Raw genomic sequence first — 18,996 nt, 5'->3', positions numbered from 1 at the left:
TAAAGGAAAGAGTTTTCAACCCAGAATCTCATATCCAGTCAAACTAAGCTTCATAAGTGAAGGAGAAATAAAATCCTTTACAGACAAGTAAATGCTGAGAGATTTTGTCACCACCAGGCCTGACTTACAAGAGCTCCTGAAGAAAGCACTAAACATAGAAAGGAACAACCAGTACCAGTCACTGCAAAAACATGCCGAATTGTAAAGACCATTGATGCTATGAAGAAACTGCATCAGTTAACAGGCAAAATAACCAACTAACATCAAAATGACAGGATCAAATTCAAACATAACAATATTAACCTTAAAAGTGAACAGGTTAAATGCCCCAATTAAAAGACACAGACTGGCAAATTGGATAAAGAGCCAAGATCCATCAGTGTACTGCATTCAGAAGACCCATCTCACATGCAAAGACATATATAGGCTCAAAATAAAGGGATGGAGGAAGATCTACCAAGCAAATGGAAAGCAAAAAAAAAAAAAAAAAAAAGCAGGGGTTGCAATCCTAGTCTCTGATAAAACAGACTTTAAACCAATAAAGATCAAAAGAGACAAAGAAGGCCACTACATAATGGTAAAGGAATCAATGCAACAAGAAGAGCTAACTGTCCTAAGTATATATGCATCCAATACAAGAGCATCCAGATTTATAAAGCAAGTTCTTAAGACATACAAAGAGACTTAGACTCCCACACAGTAATAATGAGAGACTTTAACACCCCACTATTAATATTAGACAGATTAACGAGACAGAAGGTTAACAAGGATATTCAGGACTTGAGCTCAGCTCTGGACCAAGCAAACCTAATAGACATCTACAGAGCTCTACACCCCAAATCAACAGAATATACATTCTTCTCAGCACCACATCACATTTACTCTAAAATTGACCACATATTTGGTAGTAAAACACTCCTCAGCAAATGTAAAAGAACAGAAATCGCAACAAACTGTCTCTCACACCACACTGCAATCAAATTAGAACTCAAGATTAAGAAACTCACTCAAAACCACTCAACTACATGGAAACTGAACAACCTGATTCTGAATGAATACAGGGTAAATAACGAAATGAAGGCAGAAATAAAGATGTGCTTTGAAACCAATGAGAACAAAGACACAATGTACCAGAATCTCTGGAACACATTTAAAGCAATGTGTAGAGGGAAATTTATAGTAATAAATGCCCACAAAAGAAAGCAAGAGAGATCTAAAATTGACACCCTAACATCACAATTAAAAGAACTAGAGAAGCAAGAGCAAACAAATTCAAAAGCTAGCAGAAGGCAAGACATAACTAAGATCAGAGCAGAAATGAAGGTGATAGAGACACAAAAAACCCTTCAAAATATCAATGAATCCAGGAGCAGTTTTTTTGGAAAGATCAACAAAATAGATAGACCGCTAGCAAGACTAATAAGGAAGAAAAGAGAAAAGAATCAAATAGATGCAATAAAAAATGACAAAGGAGATAACACCACAGATTCCACAAAAATACAAAACTACTATCAGAGAATACTATAAACACCTCTATGCAAATAAACTAGAAAATCTAGAAGAAATGGATAAATTCCTGGACACATACATTCTCCCAAGACTAAACCAGGAAGAAGTTGAATATCTGAATAGACCAATAATAGGTTCTGAAATTGAGGCAATAACTAATAGCCTACCAACCAAAAAAAGTCCAGGACCAGATGGATTCACAACCGAATTCTACCAAAGTTACAAAGAGGAGCTGGTACCATTCCTTCTGAAACTATTCCAATCAATAGGGAAAGAGGAAATCCTCTCTAACTCATTTTATGAGTCTAGCATCATCCTGATACCAAAGCCAGGTAGAGACACACTAAAACAAAAATAAATAAAAATAAAAAGTAATTGAATTTTAGGCCAATATCCCTGATGAATATTGACACAAAAATCCTCAATAAAATACTGGCAAACCAAATCCAGCAGCACATCAAAAACTTATCCACCACAGTCAAGTCGGCTTCATACCTGGGATGCAAGTCTGGTTCAACATACGCAACTCAATAAACATAATCCATCACACAGATAGAAGCAATGACAAAAACCACATGATTATCTCAATAGATGCAGAAAAGACCTTTGACAAAAGGCAACAGGGCTTTAACAAAATTCAACAGCCCTTCATGCTAAAAACTCTCAATAAATTAGGTACTGATGGAACGTATCTCAAAATAATAAGAGCTATTCATAATAAACCTACAGCCAACATCATACTGAATGGACAAAAACTGGAAGTATTCCTTTCGTAAACCAGCACAAGACAAGGATGCCCTCTCTCACCTCTCCTATTCAACACAGTGTTGGAAGTTCTGGCTAGGGTAATCAGGCAAGAGAAAGAAATGAAGCGTATTGGATTAGGAAAAGAAGAAGTCAAATTGTCTCTGTTTGCAGATGACATGATTGTATATTTAGAAAAACCTATCATCTCAGCCCAAAATCCCCTTAAGCTGATGAGCAACTTCAGCAAAGTCTCAGGATTCAAAATCAATGTGCAAAAATCACAAGCATTCCTATATACCAATAATAGACAAACAGACAAATCATGAGTGAACTCCCATTCACGATTACTACAAAGAGAATAAAATACCTAGGAATCCAACTTACAAGGGATGTGAAGGATCTCTTCAAGGAGAACTGCAAACCACTGCTCAACGAAATAAAAGAAGACACAAATGAAAGAACATTCCATGCTCATGGATAGGAAGAATGAATATCGTGAAAATGGCCATACTGCCCCAGGTAATTTATAGATTCAATGCTATCCCTATCAAGCTACCACTGACTTTCTTTACAGAAATGGAAAAAACTACTTTAAAGTTCATAAGGAACCAAAAAAAAGCCTGCATAGCCAAGACAATCCTAAGCAAAAAGTACAAAGCTGGAGGCATCACACTATCCTGATTTCAAACTATACTACAAGGCTACAGTAACCAAAACAGCATGGTACTGGTACCAAAACAAATATATAGATTAATGGAACAAAACATAGGGCTCAGAAATAACACCAAACATCTACAACCATCTGATCATTGACAAACCTGACAAAAATAAGCAATGGGGAAAGAATTCCCTATTTAACAAATGGTGCTGGGAAAACTGGCTCGCCATGTGTAGAAAGCTGAAACTGAATCCCTTCCTTACACCATATACAAAAATTAACTCAAGGTGCATTAAAGACTTAAATGTAAGACCTAACACCACCATAAAAATCCTAGAAGAAAACCTAGGCAATACCATTCAGGACATAGGTATGGGCAAAGACTTCATGACTAAAATACAAAAAGCATTGGCAACAAAAGCCAAAATTGACAAATGGGATCTAATTAAACTAAAGAGCTTCTGCACAGCAAAAGAAACTATCATCAGAGTGAACAGGCAACCTACGGAATGGGAGAAAATCTTCACAATCTACCCATCTGACAAAGGGCTAATATCCAGAATCTACAAAGAACTTAAACAAATTTACAAGAAAAAAAAACAAAAACCATCAAAAAGTGGGCAAAGGATATGAACAGACACTCCTCAAAAGAAGACATTTATGCAGCCAATAGACATGTGAAAAAACACTCATTATCACTGGTCATCAGAGAAATACAAATAAAAACCACAATGAGATACCATCTCATGCCAGTTAGAATGATGATCATTAAAAAGTCAGGAAACAACAGATGCTGGAGAGGATGTGGAGAAATAAGAACGCTTTTACATTGTTGATGGGAGTGTAAATTAGTTCAACCATTGTGGAAGACAGTGTGATGATTCCTCTAGGATCTAGAACTAGAAATACCATTTGACCCAGCAATCCAATTACTAGGTATATACCCAAAAGATTATAAATCATGCTACTATAAAGACACATGCACATATATATTTATTGTGGCACTATTCACAATAGCAAAGACTTGGAACCAACCCAAATGTCCATCAATGATAGACTGGATTAAGAAAATGTGACACATATACACCGTAGAATACTATGCAGCCATGAAAAAGGATGAGTTCATGTCCTTTGCAGGGAAGCTGGAAACCATCATTCTTAGCAAGCTATCACAAGGACAGAAAAGGAAACACCATATGTTCTCACTCATAGGTGTTGAACAATGAGAACACATGGACATAGGGCAGGGAACATGTCAGGGAGTGGGGGTCTGGGGGAGGTATATCATTAGGAGAAATACCTAATGTAAATGACAGGTTGATGGGTGCAGCAAACCAACATGGCACATGTATACTTATGTAACAAGCCTGCACGTTGTGCACGTGTACCCTAGAACTTAAAGTATAATAATAATATATATAAAAAGAAATGTCTGTTTTTGTCTTTTGCCCACTTTTTGTTTTTTCTTGTAAATTTAAAGTTCCTTATGGATGCTGGATATTAGACCTTTGTCAGATGCATAGTTTGCAAAAGTTTTCTCTCATTCTGTAGATTGTCTGTTTACTCTGCTGATAGTTTCTTTTGCTATGCAGAAGCTCTTTAATTTAATTAGATTCTATTTGTAAATTTGCTTTCATTGCCATTGCTTTTGTTGTCTTCATCTGATGAAATGTTTGCCTGTGCAGCACCATACACTATAGCAAAGACATGGAATCAACGTAAATGCCCATCAATGGCAGACTGGATAAAGAAAATGTGGTAGAGCCCATGAAATACTCTGCAGTCAAAAATAAAGAATGAGAACATGTCCTTTGCAGGGACATGGATGGAGCTGGAGACCATTATCCTTAGCAAATTAATCCAGGAACAGAAAACCAAATATCCCGTGTCCTCACTTATAAGTGGGAGATAAATGATGAGAACACATGGACACATAGAGTGGAAAAGCACACACTGGGGTCTATTGGAGGGTTGAGGTTGGGAGGAGGGAGAGGATCCAGAAAAATAACTAACGGGTACTAGTCTTAATACCTGGTTGATAAAGTAATTCATATAATAAACTCTCATGACACAAGTTTACCTATGTAACAAACCTGCTCATGTACCCGTGAACTTAAAATACAAGTTAAAAAAGAATAAAAAGAAATCAGGGTAGACATAGTGGTCTTTTGTAATCAAAAAATTTCACTTCTGAAAATTTTGTAAAACTAATCATGTGAATATTGCTGAGCCCCATCCAATGACCTGAGAATGTCTTTTGCAAGCGAGGGGTCTTGAATCTAGTTTTATTAGCTTTATAATAGATTCACCTCGCATCCAATGAATGTAAAATCAACAGGATCAGAAAATACAAGGAACAGACCCTGCCCAACAGATGACTTAGAAAAAAAGTACTAATAGTTGTGCCTAAGGAAGCTGACATCTTGGCATCAAAATATTTCCTCACCCACGTGAAACATGGAAGCCACATAGACACTGACTTCTCAGGACTTCAAAAACTTCAACAGTTGTGATCCTACAGAAAACTGGAGGGATCACCTTGAAGTTAGTCTTTTGTCAATACTATTGCTATTGCTACTGTTTTCTAATTAACTGGGAACTTCCTAGTCCCCTGTAATGACCAGCTTCTCTCTCATTAGCCTGACAAGAGGTGGATTCAGAGTGGACTATTTGACAACAAAGAAATGTAACATGTCTTGCATGCCCAGATTTGGGTTTATGACTGCAAATTCATGCCCATTATAATATCAGTATTCCATATGAAATACTTGTTATTTCTAAATGCCACCCCAATAAGCAGAGAGGGTAATAACAAATATATATCATTATAGACAAAGGCATGACACTAGCTAAGGAAGAGTATTAAGGACATTATTTTCACTGAGAATATCTTTTTGTTTTGAGACAGAGTTTCACGCTTTCACCCTGACTGCCATGCAGTGGCATGATCTCAGCTCACTGCAACCTCCACCTCCTGTGTTCAAGTGACTCTCCTGTCTCAGCCTCCTAGGTAGCTGGGATTATAGGCACCTGCCACCACAACCAGCTAATTTTTGTATTTTTTAGTAGAAATAGCTTTTCACCATACTGGCCAGGCTGATCTCGAATTCCTGACCTCAAGTGATCCACCCGCCTCAGCCTCCCAAAGTGCTAGGATTACACGCATGAGCCACCATGCCCTGCCCATTGAGAATACTTTCAAAGGATAGTCCATGACACCCTTCAATATATGTATGCATAGTCTCCTTTTCATAACACTACAAAGAGTGACTTGCTTCTAGTTAAGTAGTTACATTTTGTTTTCATCAGTGTTAAGGCCAAATATCAGAGTGGAAATACTTTAATGGAAAAGAATAGTGTTCTGTCTTGCACTTGGGTTTCTTTAATGCTTCCTTCTGCCCCATAATCAGAAATCCATAGTTAGTCTTGTACCTCCAAGAAAATTTCTGGATAGAATCATCATGTTTAAAATACTCCCTGGGTCTCCGACAAGCACTCAGAGAACAGTGAACATTGCACTCACAGCTTTTGCAAAGAACACTGGAAACTACTGTTACAGAAACTGCTGCCTGACAAATAATCAGGGATCTCATGAGTTTATCTCCTGGCACTAAATAAAAGAGAGATTCTGTGTTTCCTGACCAATCTGAAACACAAAATACTTTACGTTTTTGCAGCACTTGTGGAATAATTTCGATCTGCCACTAGTTTGACACTATGAATAAGTGTAACATTGGGTGAGAGAATGATGTATACACGTCACTCCAACTTCCTGGAGGAAAAACAAATTCTAGGTGCCTGAACAAAAATTGGTGGCACATGGAACAGGATGTCAGCAATGATCATTTTGAAATGTAAGTCCCAGTTCTATTGTGCCACAGGGTATAAAATGTGTTGATTTTCCCTTCAGGTTAAAAGAAAATCATGAGTGCCCTGTTATCATTTAAAGGACGATGACATTGTAATCTTTTCATCTCCCGGGGAGACCTGTCTCTAGCAGCTCTAAGAAGTCTGGGTTCTTATAAATGTTTTAGTTACTCTGAGCCTGTAATATTATGCTGCATAAACAGGGGCCTAGAATTAACTATCGATGCCCAGCAGCTGAGGTAAGAGATAGCATGGGGTGGATCACTCTGCTCACCCTCACCTGCTATCACAGATGCCTCGGGCTGAAAAAGTGGAGCACAACTGGACCAATTTTTCTCAAAAAAAGAATGTTACTCACTTCTCTTTCAGGCTTATTAACTTGAGGTCAAGCTCCTCCACCAAGAAGGTATGAATTTGCATAGTTGGAGCTGGGTCATCTTGAAGTTATAATGCTATTCCAGTGCTCAAAGTGCACCATTTCTCAAGAACTAGGCAAAGTGGTTAAGAATGGCTTAGCCTGAGCTCAACCTGAGTTCTAGCTCCTTGTGATTTTGTAAAAATGACTTGTTGTCTTGAGTCTCTACTTCTTCCTCCGTCCTATAGAGATAATGCCAGTACTTTCTTCTGATGTTAGGCAAGATAATATATGTAAAGTGTCTGACTCATAATAAACATTCAAACAAAATCGGGCTAATATTATGTTCAAACTCCAGATAGAAGTCGATTCAGTTTTCAGTTTTGAGTCATCCATTCAGTCATTCTAAATAATAGTCACAGCATATTCATTGAATATGCATTGAGCACCAACTCTGTGTGAGGTGCTAAAATGGGCACTGGGGATATAGCAATGGGCAAGCCACAGTTCTTGCTTACTGCCCTGCCCCAAAAGGCCAACTCAAGGCATGTCTGAGCAGGACAAACTCTTGACATGGCGTGTGCCTCGCTCAGTCATAACGACTTCCTCAAGGAGACCTAAAAGGCAATCATCAGAAACAAAGCACACACTTGAAATTATTCAGAGCCAAATAGATCAAACTGCTTTATTGATTTTTAAACACTGAAGACCAGAAAGATCATACTTCATATCAATAAATAAACACAACTTTTGAAGTCTTGAGGCATTTCCTCAAGAGTCTTCATTGTAAGGCCGGGTCCTGCGTCGGAGCACTATTTCAGAAGCACTGCAGACGTGCATTGCACCATGATGACATTAAACATGCAACTCATCAAATCACTCTGGATTCTGAATCTGTGACCCTCATTGTCATTCACTTTCCCAGGAGCTTAACTACAAAGAATCCATTCCCCATGCAGGCCCACATGCTGCCAGTGACTTGGACATCCTTCCCTCAATCGACAAGTTTTCCTGAATGCCTACAATGTGTTAACTGATGTTCTAGATGTTGGAAATATGAGAGTGAATAAGATAGGTAAATTTTAAATCCTCTAGGAGCTTACATTCTGATTATCAGAAACAGTAGTTTTTCCATTCTTCATGGAGCTGGCTATGGGACTCAGATGGTGGTATTAAAAAAAAAAAAAAAAAAAAAAAGCAAACACCGAAATACTGAATTATCCTATTTATCAACTCTTAAGATGCACTTTTTTCCCCCCCCCCCACTTTGTAACCTCTCTGAAATCCAGGTACAATTTATAATCAGTGAATTCTGTAGTCACTGTTATTTGTGTCATAGTTTTATGAGGGAAAAAATACCTTGATTATTCTAACAACAAGAAGCAAGCCTTTGCACACCAATTGCTGTTAACAGGTAAACCTCATTTCAGCAACTCAAAGTAATAAGTCTATTTCTCTTGCAGCCCAAAGCTAGTGTTCCTTTTTGAGTATCTCTCCCTCGAGTACTAATTCAGGGACTAGGTTCTCAAGGAATACCCTCCAATCAGGACTGTCAGAGTTTCTCTGTGGGTCTTTTCCTTTGTCCAGGCAGAAGGAAAATCATGTGGAAGGTCCTATACAGGAAGTTTCTGTGGGCCAGGCCAGAAGTGGTCCACAGGACATTTACCAACGCTCCATTGGCCAGAACCCAGTTGCATGGCCATGCCTACCTGCAAAGGAATCTGAGAAATAGGGTTCAGTTACAGGTATAGGAGGAAAGGAGATGAGTCTGTTGATCAGTGAGCTGATCTATTCCACCGGCATTTAAGATGATTCTCCATGCTTTGTCTCCTGTGTTTTCAGGAGCATGAAGTGCTTGGTGAAGTGTTTGCTGATATCATTTCAGCATTCTCTCCCTCTTTTGAAGGAGTGGAAGCCATCAGGTTTTTTTTACAGGAAAATAGCAACAAGGGTATTATCAGCGTTAGCAGGACAGCCCCGCTATGTGATCTTATCAAATCAGAAAGGGTCTTATTTTCCCTCCAAACATAAGATTTAAACCTGCAACTCAATCATTCAACCAATAAGTATTAATTTTCTAGTAGGAGCCATGTTTATCCTAGATTCTCTCAAAGATGCTGAAGACATGAAGAATTAATCAGTGATGTTCAGGAACTGACAATATGGCCACAATTTAAAAACTGACTTACGTGAAACAACCAAGGAACAATTAGTTAAACTGTGCAATTTTACCTCTAAGTTAAAATGTGGTTTGAAGACAGAATGATTGGTGTAGGGTGAAAGAAATTATCTGCATCATTTCCAATGTGGGAAGGCTTGAGATCACCTTCTAAGCAGCGGGCTCAGTCAGCTCCGAAGGCCATCTCTCTTCATTTCTCTCTTCTTTTTACTCTTTCTCTCTCACATATGGCACACCTAAGCAGGTAAGTTTCAAGATCTAGATCTGGACTAGGAATTAGAATTCTCTACTCCAGCTAGTGCTATTCCAGCCATTACCAGAGCTCTGGATGGTGACATGTGCTTTCCCAAATGAATAAAGCGATGCTTCCTCTCCTATTTATTGTTTTTTGTGGGCTTTTTTCTTTCTTTCTTTCTTTCTTTTTTCTTTTTTTTGGTACCTAAACTTAATTGGCCAGAATCTTAGTAGGGAGGAGTTATAGATGGCACCTCCAAGCCCCTGATCATACTCACAGAAGTCTTCTTTCAAAAGATGTGGTTTGAGATGGGACTTTAGCTAAGAATACAGAAAGTGAGAGTGATAATGAGAAGCTAGATATTCCACAAGGTGGGTAGAACATGCAGGAAGATTTGGAAGCAGGAATGAGTGTGGTGTGGATGAAAGGTAGTGGAGAGCTTAGCCAGAGGAAAAGAACAAAACATCTTGCCCATTTTTTTGGCTGAACCTTTAATAGAAAGTGCAATATCTGCTGCTGAGAGCAAGAATCAGGATCAGCTTCAAGAAGTCCACAAATCATTGTGTCTTTCAGACACAGAGCAGGAGGATGAAAAATAGGAAGCTTGTCTAATGGTTTGCACTTCCTAGTATGTTTTAAAGCGCTTGTGTTTTCCTTCTCATTCACCCCTGAAAATAGCTTTCTGAGATGAGTGATTTTTTTTGCAAATGAGGGATGGAAACACAAATACTTAGTGATTTGCCTGATTCTATATGGCTGATAATTAGGGTGACCACATTATTTATCTTCTAAACCAGGATATTTTTGAGAATGAAAGGGAGTAGTCTTAATAACTACAATGGAGAGTAGGTATAAATTGGGCCAATCCTGGGCACTCTGGGATCTATTTTCCACCAGTACGTGGGACACAGTATGAACTGAAGCATGGAACTCCAGTTCACAAATCTGATGTTCTTCCAACTATACTGGATCTGGTCTTTCAGTACACTTGAAACTAAGAAATTCATGTGGAAAACAGTTCTTAGTTCATCCTAGAGTACTATATTTAAAATAAGCCTTTAATGATTGCAAATAATATGTTTGCAAAATTTTAACAAATCTCAGAAAATGTTCAATAAAAGTCACAGGCATTTAATCCATACAAGTAAGATAAACTGGGCTTTAACTACAGGTAATTTAGTTTTATAGTGAAAACCAAGGGGAATACAGATTCAATCAATTCTGTTTTGCACAGGAGAAATGAAATTAGGCGTAGGACTCCGTGCTGTGATCTGTGATTCATGCGAACAAAGGGAATCTGCCACCAAGGGGATATGTGTGAGGGAGAGAGCTTTTCCCCTGGACTTGTGAATAAGAGGGACCATGTAATTTATCATCCAAACCAAAACACTTTTGAGAGTGAAAGGAGATTCTACTTACAGGTATTTCAGGAAAGCAAGTATAAATGTGTACCGCCACCTCAAGCAAACTGAGATGTGTGATCATTGCCTACAACGGGAGAAAGAGATTCTCTTTCTTATCTAGCCATGGCAAATTGTGCATAGGCAAAAACCAGGAGTCATGTCTACTTCACCGGTCCACCTTTACGTTTAGAAGAAAGTTTCAGTTAATGAGGGTTTTCCCAGAAGATGCACTAATTTATTTTCCTTAAATTAACATGGTATCCAGAAACTTCTCTGATTTCTATAATCGTATGAAGAACTCCAAGCAATCAGAATGCCTGGAAATGTTTTTTATTGTAAATAATGCAAATGTTTAATTTATTTATTGGTAAATGTTTGCTTATTTGTATTATTAATAATAGATCTGCCCTATACTATAACAATGTTACATAAAACTGGCGTCTTCATTCAATAATAGTGCTGAATAATTCTTTAGAAATAAGTAACCAACTACTGAGGGAAATGACCAGTTGTTATATTAAACCAGTAGGCCTATTTATCCCAGAGGTTAATCCAAACAACCTTGCATATAACCAAGCCCTCCTTTCCTAGTCTTTCAGTTCCTTAAAAAAAAAAAAAAAAAAAAAAGTGAAATTTTATTCAAAAGCCACTCAATAAAATATCAGCAGAGAACTGCTTGTAGAAGACACAATTAACTTTGATACTGTTACAACTGTAGAAACCGGGCATCCATTGTACATTTTTCTCAATACATTGTTCGCTTTGTTTTTTTGTTTGTTTTGTTTTGAGATGGAGTCTCGCTCTGTCGCCCAGGCTGGAATGCAGTGGAGCAATCTTGGGTCACTGCAACCTCCGCCTCCCGCCCAAGCTAATTTTTGTCTTTTTAGTAGGGACTGGGTTTCACCATGTTGGCCAGGTTGGTCTCGAACTCCTGGTCTCAAGTGATCCACCCACCTCGGCCTCCCAAAGTGCTGGGATTACAGGCATAAACTACTGTGCCCGGCCTACATAGTTCACTTTGGTTAGATCATCCTGGAAGCCTGAAAATAGAAATCCCCTACCAGCAGAATGATTTTCAACCACAGTTGCTCCAACACAATTTCCTGGGTCTGATCATCCCAGGAAGAGGAACAGAGATCATTTGGGTCTCACTAATCACATTTCTAGTGTTATCTGGGGACCAATCAGAGAGGCGAGCCTTTTGACTCCGTATGTGATCTGGGTCAGGTGTTATCATTGCCTGTGCTTCGTGTTGCCATTATGTACACACAAATGCTGCTCTGAATGTCTGCCACCATTACATACCCCAGACATGCAGAGACTCAAATGTAGATAGGATAAGAAGATACAGAAATAACCCCAAAACACTCAGACTCAAGTATTTGCAGAATAACAAAATAGAGAAATAAGCCCAAATCAACACAACAGTAAAAATAGGGGCCCAGGACCTTTATTATAAGGATTATAGTAATAACAGGGGCCATCTTCATTCGTTGTGCTGATGTTTCTTGTAGCAACTGTAACTAGAAATGTTAGGCCATTGCTGGTTTTCTAAGAGGTTGACATGAGGGACTCTCACTCATGGATCTACCACTTCTCCAGAAGCCAATAACCCAAGCAATTCTTCCCTCTGAATATACAGAACAAGCATGTGATAGTGATTTTGCGTATACCAAAGGCACTCAAATGTTTATATTTGCAGAGATACTTCTTTGGTATGTATTCCAGTTATGTATGTGTTAAACCTTTGTTAATTTAGTAACATACAACTATGACAGTTTTATTATGCTCACAGATTTTGTAGGCAAGGACTTAGGAAAGTGCATAGTAAGGACAGCTTTTTTTCTGCCCTACATTGTCTGGAGTGCCAGCCAGAAAGACTTCCGAGGCTGAGAACTGGAGCAGCGAGGGTGAGGGGAGCCGCTTCCAAAGTGGCCTCTTCATTTGCATGGCTGGTGCATGAGCTAGGGTGAGTTGAAGGCTGGCTTGACTGGGACTGTGGACAGAACACCAACAGGTCATTCCTCCATGTAGTTTGAGTTTCTTGTGGCGCAGAGGCTAGGTTTTGAGTGGCAGCATACAAAAAAGAGAGCTCCAAGAGGACAGGTAAAAGCCACACAGCCTTTTCTGACCTAGCCTCAGGGACCACCACCTGACCCATGGCACTAGGGGTCAGAGAAATTACAAATCCAACCAGATCCATAGGGAAGGGATGTGGACCCCATCTGCTAGCAGGAGGAGTGGCGAAGAATTTTTAGGCCATGTTTAAACTGTCATGTACGATAGTAGCAAGCGGCCCTTTTTCCTTCACCCTTTTCATCAGAATTGCATTTGGGGGCTAACTATCAAAACCACAACAGTAACAGCTATAATGAGCTATATTTTTAAAATATGAAACAAGCTAAAAGATAATTTGTAAAATAAAAATAATATTGTTGCCGAGTAGTTTTGACACTTTGAATGTGGTAATGGGTCTGAGAGGACAAACAAGGAGTAGAGAAAATACTAAATTCAAATTACTTACTCAGGACAACAGTCAAGGCAAACCCATGCAGGACACAGCATAGGCCATTGCTGGACAGGTTTGTACTCTTTTTCTTGTCCACTCTGGTAACAGTGGAGGTTCAGGTGGTCAGAGCCTGAGCTGCTACAGATATTCCTCAGCTTCTCACCTAAACCCTATCTTTAGTCTTACAGTCAGCAGTCATTTGTCTCTGTTTCTCTTATACTAGTCTTTGGGTAAAAATGTGTTCTATGAAGATAGATAGTTACATGATTCCAGGAGACTGGATTGAGGGAACTGTGATTAGAGTCTTCTTCAGTCTTGCTGTCTGGGCCCCTGGAGTTGATAACCCTTTCGTACTTCATAGTACTTTGTTACTGCTTGAGGCAGTGTTTGTCTTAGTCAGAGTAGGTTGCTATAACAAATTGCCATAGACTTAATAAGTGTTTGGTTGGGTGGCTTAAATAGCAAACATTTATTTCCCACGTTTCTAAAGGCTAGGAAGTCCAAGATCAAGCACTGTAGGGTGTCTGGTAAGGACACTCTTCTTGTTTGGAGAGGGCATCTTCTTGTATCCTCCCATGGTGGAAAACAGAGAGACACTCCTCTTTCATGAGGGCACAAATTGCATCATGAGGTCCCCCCTTCATGATTGAATCAAACCTAATCACCTCCAGATACCATCACATTGGGGATTAGGGTTTCAGCATATATTTTGAGGGAACACAAATGTTCAATCCATAAGAGTGGTGATGGTGGTATTTAGCCCAGTGTTTTAATGGTGGTAGAAGTGGTGGGTCCCCTTTTTCATGCTGGTTATAGATAAATATTCCAGAGAACTAAGGACCACTCTCTCGCCCACCCCACTTCCTTTGCTTTGCTACCCTCCTCTAACCAGGAAAACTCAATGCTGTTCTTGGTCCATATACATGGAGAGCTAATGGAAGGAATCATAACTATGTATATTCATGATTCAAAAGTTTATGATTTCTATGAATTCCAGCTCTGGCCTTTGCTTTGCTTATTACCTTGTACAACAGTTTTCCTATCTCAACCTGTTTCTCTATTGTTTTCCTTTCTGAAAATTGGTGAGAAAAGTATTTTAAATGGTGGTTGTGTAGTTTAAGTGAAATTATACATGTAAAGTGCTTAGCATATTATAAATATGCAGGAAGTCAGTACATATTAACTGTTCTTAGCTACTATGACTCCAGTCCCAGCTGGAACTGATGATTTTAACTTTTCCCTCTCCCATTATACATAATCACAAGTTTGAAACTTTATTTCTCCCCTAGAGCCATATCATTTCATTGCTTCATCTCTGATTGCCTCTGAATTTACAGAGAGTATTTTTCTCTGAGGGTTACTCAGACATTCCCAAAGCTCACAATTGCCTTAGAGTCTTAGAGTCCTGAGTTGCAGGATGTAACTTCTCAACATCTCCTTTCTTCTCCACCCAAAATCCACTCCCTACATACACATAACATGGAGTGTGGCACATGAGAAGAGATGTTGGCCTGGCATTTTAAAGTTTACCCTCCTAACAGCCCTCATCAAGAGCTACCACTCCCCTGCCAGCATTCCCCTCAAAAGGGCCCATGTATGGTAGAGATGCTTTCTCAGTGATTCACACCACGGACACCTGGGAACCAGATCAGAATTTACTCTGCTGATACAGTCTCCTATTCAGACAGCAACACATCAGAGTCCACACTTATCAAGGACAAGTAATGAACAAGATGATCCCTCAAAGCCATGCCAGCTCGAATTGCCCATGATGATAACATGTTTAATACTCATGAGCTATGGCCAGTGGTGCACTGGAGCCCAGTTGCACAGGTTTACAAGAGCCAGTTACTAACTTTTCAGGATTTTCATGAGTCAGTCATTAAATAAAGCCATTATTGAAGGTTAAATTATATATACTTATAATCAAATGAATTATTAAAAATATAACAATGTACAACTATTACATATCCACAATAATTTAAAATAAAAAATTAAAAAGCAAAGATAACAAATACCCCCAAATTCCTCATATCCTAATTATTTAACTACATTTTCCTATTGTCTATGCCTTTGAGGTTCCTTATGTCTAGTATATCTGTATGGAAGGAATAATATATGCTGATGTGCTATTGTGTATCTCTTCACAACTCTGCAATCAGTGATGTTATGTTGGTAGCTTTAAATTGGCCATGGTGGCTACCAATCAGAGCTTGATTTATGCTTTTTCTGATAGTCTAGACATGAGAATGTGATGACAAACATGTTAATAATGCAGATTAAACTTATATGTCTGGTGCCATTACAATGTGAAGAGCACAAAAATATTGAGGACTATTCTCCCAGTATTTGAAGCAAACGAGTTGCTCACATCATTAATACACTAAAAATTCTGGCACACATATTTATTTTTTCATTTCACTTTTGTCTTACTCATTAATGACTGTAAAAATATCAAACAACATTCATATCAGAACTACCTTCATTTATCAATTGCAACCACAGGTTGGCTACATAAGGATAACAATTTCAGCAAATATCAGCTACAGCATTCTATGAAAATCAATTTACAATAAAGAATATGTGTATTTTATTATTTTTGTCAGTTGTATGCTATACACATGAATAAATATAATATACATATAAATAAATAAAATTTGTGATAAACTTTTGTACATGTATGTATGTATACTTTGTTTGTTTCTTTGTTTTCAGAAAGCCTGTTGTGAAACATTTACTAGACACCACTGATGCAATGACATTTTCTACTAGTTCCTTATGGAAGAGTCAGACAAAGCTTAGAGAATGTGTAGAGGATTCCAGAATTCCCAAGGTATTGATCTTAACTTCTTCAAATACTTGTGATGGCCTCTTTGCTTTATAGCATGACTATGATGTAATGAAGCTGATTTGATAACAACAGCCTACAGCTCTTGCTTACCATAAGGAAGAAGCCCTGGTTTCAGGATACAATCAAAGCTCCAGGAGGCACCAGTTTCTCAGCATCTGCCTTTCTGCCTTCTTTTTGGTGAAGCATTAGGAAAAAGCAGCAAAGATTCTCTGCAGGATGTCCTAGGGAAAGAAGGTGCTGGATCTTCTGTCTCCCAATAACTCATTAGGCCAGACCCAGTGACACAAGCAGCTGTTCTTGCTCCCAATATGAGGATGCAAAGAACCTATTAAGTTCTATCTGATCTGAGATCGTGTCTGATGTAAGCCCAAGGTACAAGAAGAACAGGGCTACAAGTGAGTGGACAAAGGTTCTCAGGTGCATCTGATCTCCTCAGTAACCTGGCCAACGTGAGTAATAACAATCCCTGGAGATGCAAAGGACAGCCCAGAATGATCCAGCAGTCAAATGAGATGGCAAACAAAAAGCCCGGGAAAGCTAAATTTATGTCGTCAAAAAGAGGAGACCCAGAAGGACATGGGTCTATACATTCTTTCAAGGTGCCAGTAAAAATACAAAAAGAGAATTGTTGGTAGCATGGGTTAGTGGGAAAAAATAGAGATAGCATTTGATGCAAAGAAAGAAAACCTTTGCTTTTGATTATGGAAAATACTTTAGGGATAAGTAATTCATAAACTGTCTTCTAAGGTAAATAGGTTAAGAGTCTTTTTTAATGAATATTAAATAATGGGTTAAAGGATTACATAACCCTAGGAAAATTATAATGTGGAACTTTCAAAGTGAATGATGCTTTTAAAGGAAAAGTTTTAATATGATTCTATGCCAATAAGTTATATAAATATGTAAGCTAATATTAAAACTCTAACTTTATTTCATAGACTCATTGGTCTATGATCATATTTTTCCTAAGGACATTGTTTGCACAATAGAAATCCGCATTTCCTGTTTCCTATTTCTCATGATAACAAGCTCATCATATATGATTTCATTGAATCACCTAACTGGGAGTACAGACTGGATTTCATTATGATTGTTTGGGTTGTAGGATATTAGATTTTTACTCAGTAACTACATATCTTAAAAGGAACACCATATTTAACGGCATGTACATTTACAATTTCTAAAATTGTGTGTTCCAGAAGACTCTCTGAAAGGTTATACCTATTTCTAAGACTTGCAAATAGGCACCTTGTTCCCAAATGGAAACGAGTAAAACATTTAATGATTTTTAAACAATTTGTTACAAATTAGCCTCTTGATTTTAATTTTGAATGTGAAAGTTATCATGAATTTCTTTAGGTAAAATGGTTCAGATTGAAAACATTTAAACCCAGGTTCTAGTTTCAGCTAAAATGAGAAATTTGTTTAATTCTCTCAACACACATAAGTAGAAGGCGTTGGAGAAGCAGGCCGGCACTTCACAGACCTTTCTATACCACAAACTGGAATGTTTGCGGAATATCAGTACCGTCCCTGCTGTAGTGGATGTAGTGGAACTTGTCAGATGAACTTCCAGAGCCCATTCATTTGCCCTTTGTGACTTAAACCCCACCATCAAAACCAGAATGCTGCCTTTGCTATACAACCAGTCCTGGCATGAGAGAATTGACACTCTTTCTTAGCAATCCTTATTTAAATGTGTTCTTATTTTGTCTAATCTAAATCTTAGATGACATGTTTTATACTTAATTATTTGGCTTTATCCACATGAACTATGAAAAGAAAAATTATTTATTCTTTGCTTAACATGTCTTCCTGTATTTGAACTTCACCAATCTCTCTTTTCTGAAGAGGAATAGTGTGACGGTTAATTTCATGTGTCAACTTGAGTAAGAGGGGTGTTGTTTTGGGGTGTACCTGTGAGAGTGTTTCTGGATGAGACCAGCATTTGAATGGGTACACTCAGTAAAGTACTTTCACAATGACATTTCAGTCAAGGATGGACAACATATACAATGGTGGTCCCATAAGATTAAAATGCAGCTGAAAATTTCCTATTGCCTGGTGACATTGTAGCCATCATAAGGTCATAGCACAATTGCTTTTCTAAAAACTTATTAAAAATAAAGTTGAATGTGAAACAGCCTCAGGCAGGTCCTTCAGGAGGAATTCCAGAAAAAGGCTTTGTTATAGGAGATGATAGCTCCATGTCTGTTACTGCCCTTGAAAACCTTCCAGTGGGGTAAGATGTGGAGGTGGAAGACAATGATATCAATGATTCTGAATCTGTGCATGCCTAGGCAAACGTATGTGTTTGTGTTTTAGTTTTTAACAAAACAATTTTAAAGTAAAAAAAAAAAAATTTTAACTTAAAAATTGAAAAAAATAAGGCCAGGTGCGGTGGCTCACACCTGTAATCCCAGCACTTTGGGAGGCCGAGATGGTCAGATCACAAGGTCAGGAGATCGAGACCATCCTGGCTAATACAGTGAAACCCCATCTTCACTAAAAAATACAAAAAATTAGCCAGGCGTGGTGGCGGGCCCCTGTAGTCCCAGCTAGGCAGGAGGCTGAGGTAGGAGAATGGCGTGAACCCAGGAAGCGGAGCTTGCAGTGAGCCGAGATCGCACCACTGTACTCCAGCCTTGGCGACAGAGTGAGACTCCATCTCAAAAAAAAAAAA

Source organism: Theropithecus gelada, chromosome 4 (assembly GCF_003255815.1).
Source record: "Theropithecus gelada isolate Dixy chromosome 4, Tgel_1.0, whole genome shotgun sequence".
In the NCBI taxonomy this organism is placed as follows: domain Eukaryota; kingdom Metazoa; phylum Chordata; class Mammalia; order Primates; family Cercopithecidae; genus Theropithecus; species Theropithecus gelada.
The sequence above is the reverse complement of the archived record's forward strand: the minus strand, read 5'-3'. Positions refer to the sequence as shown.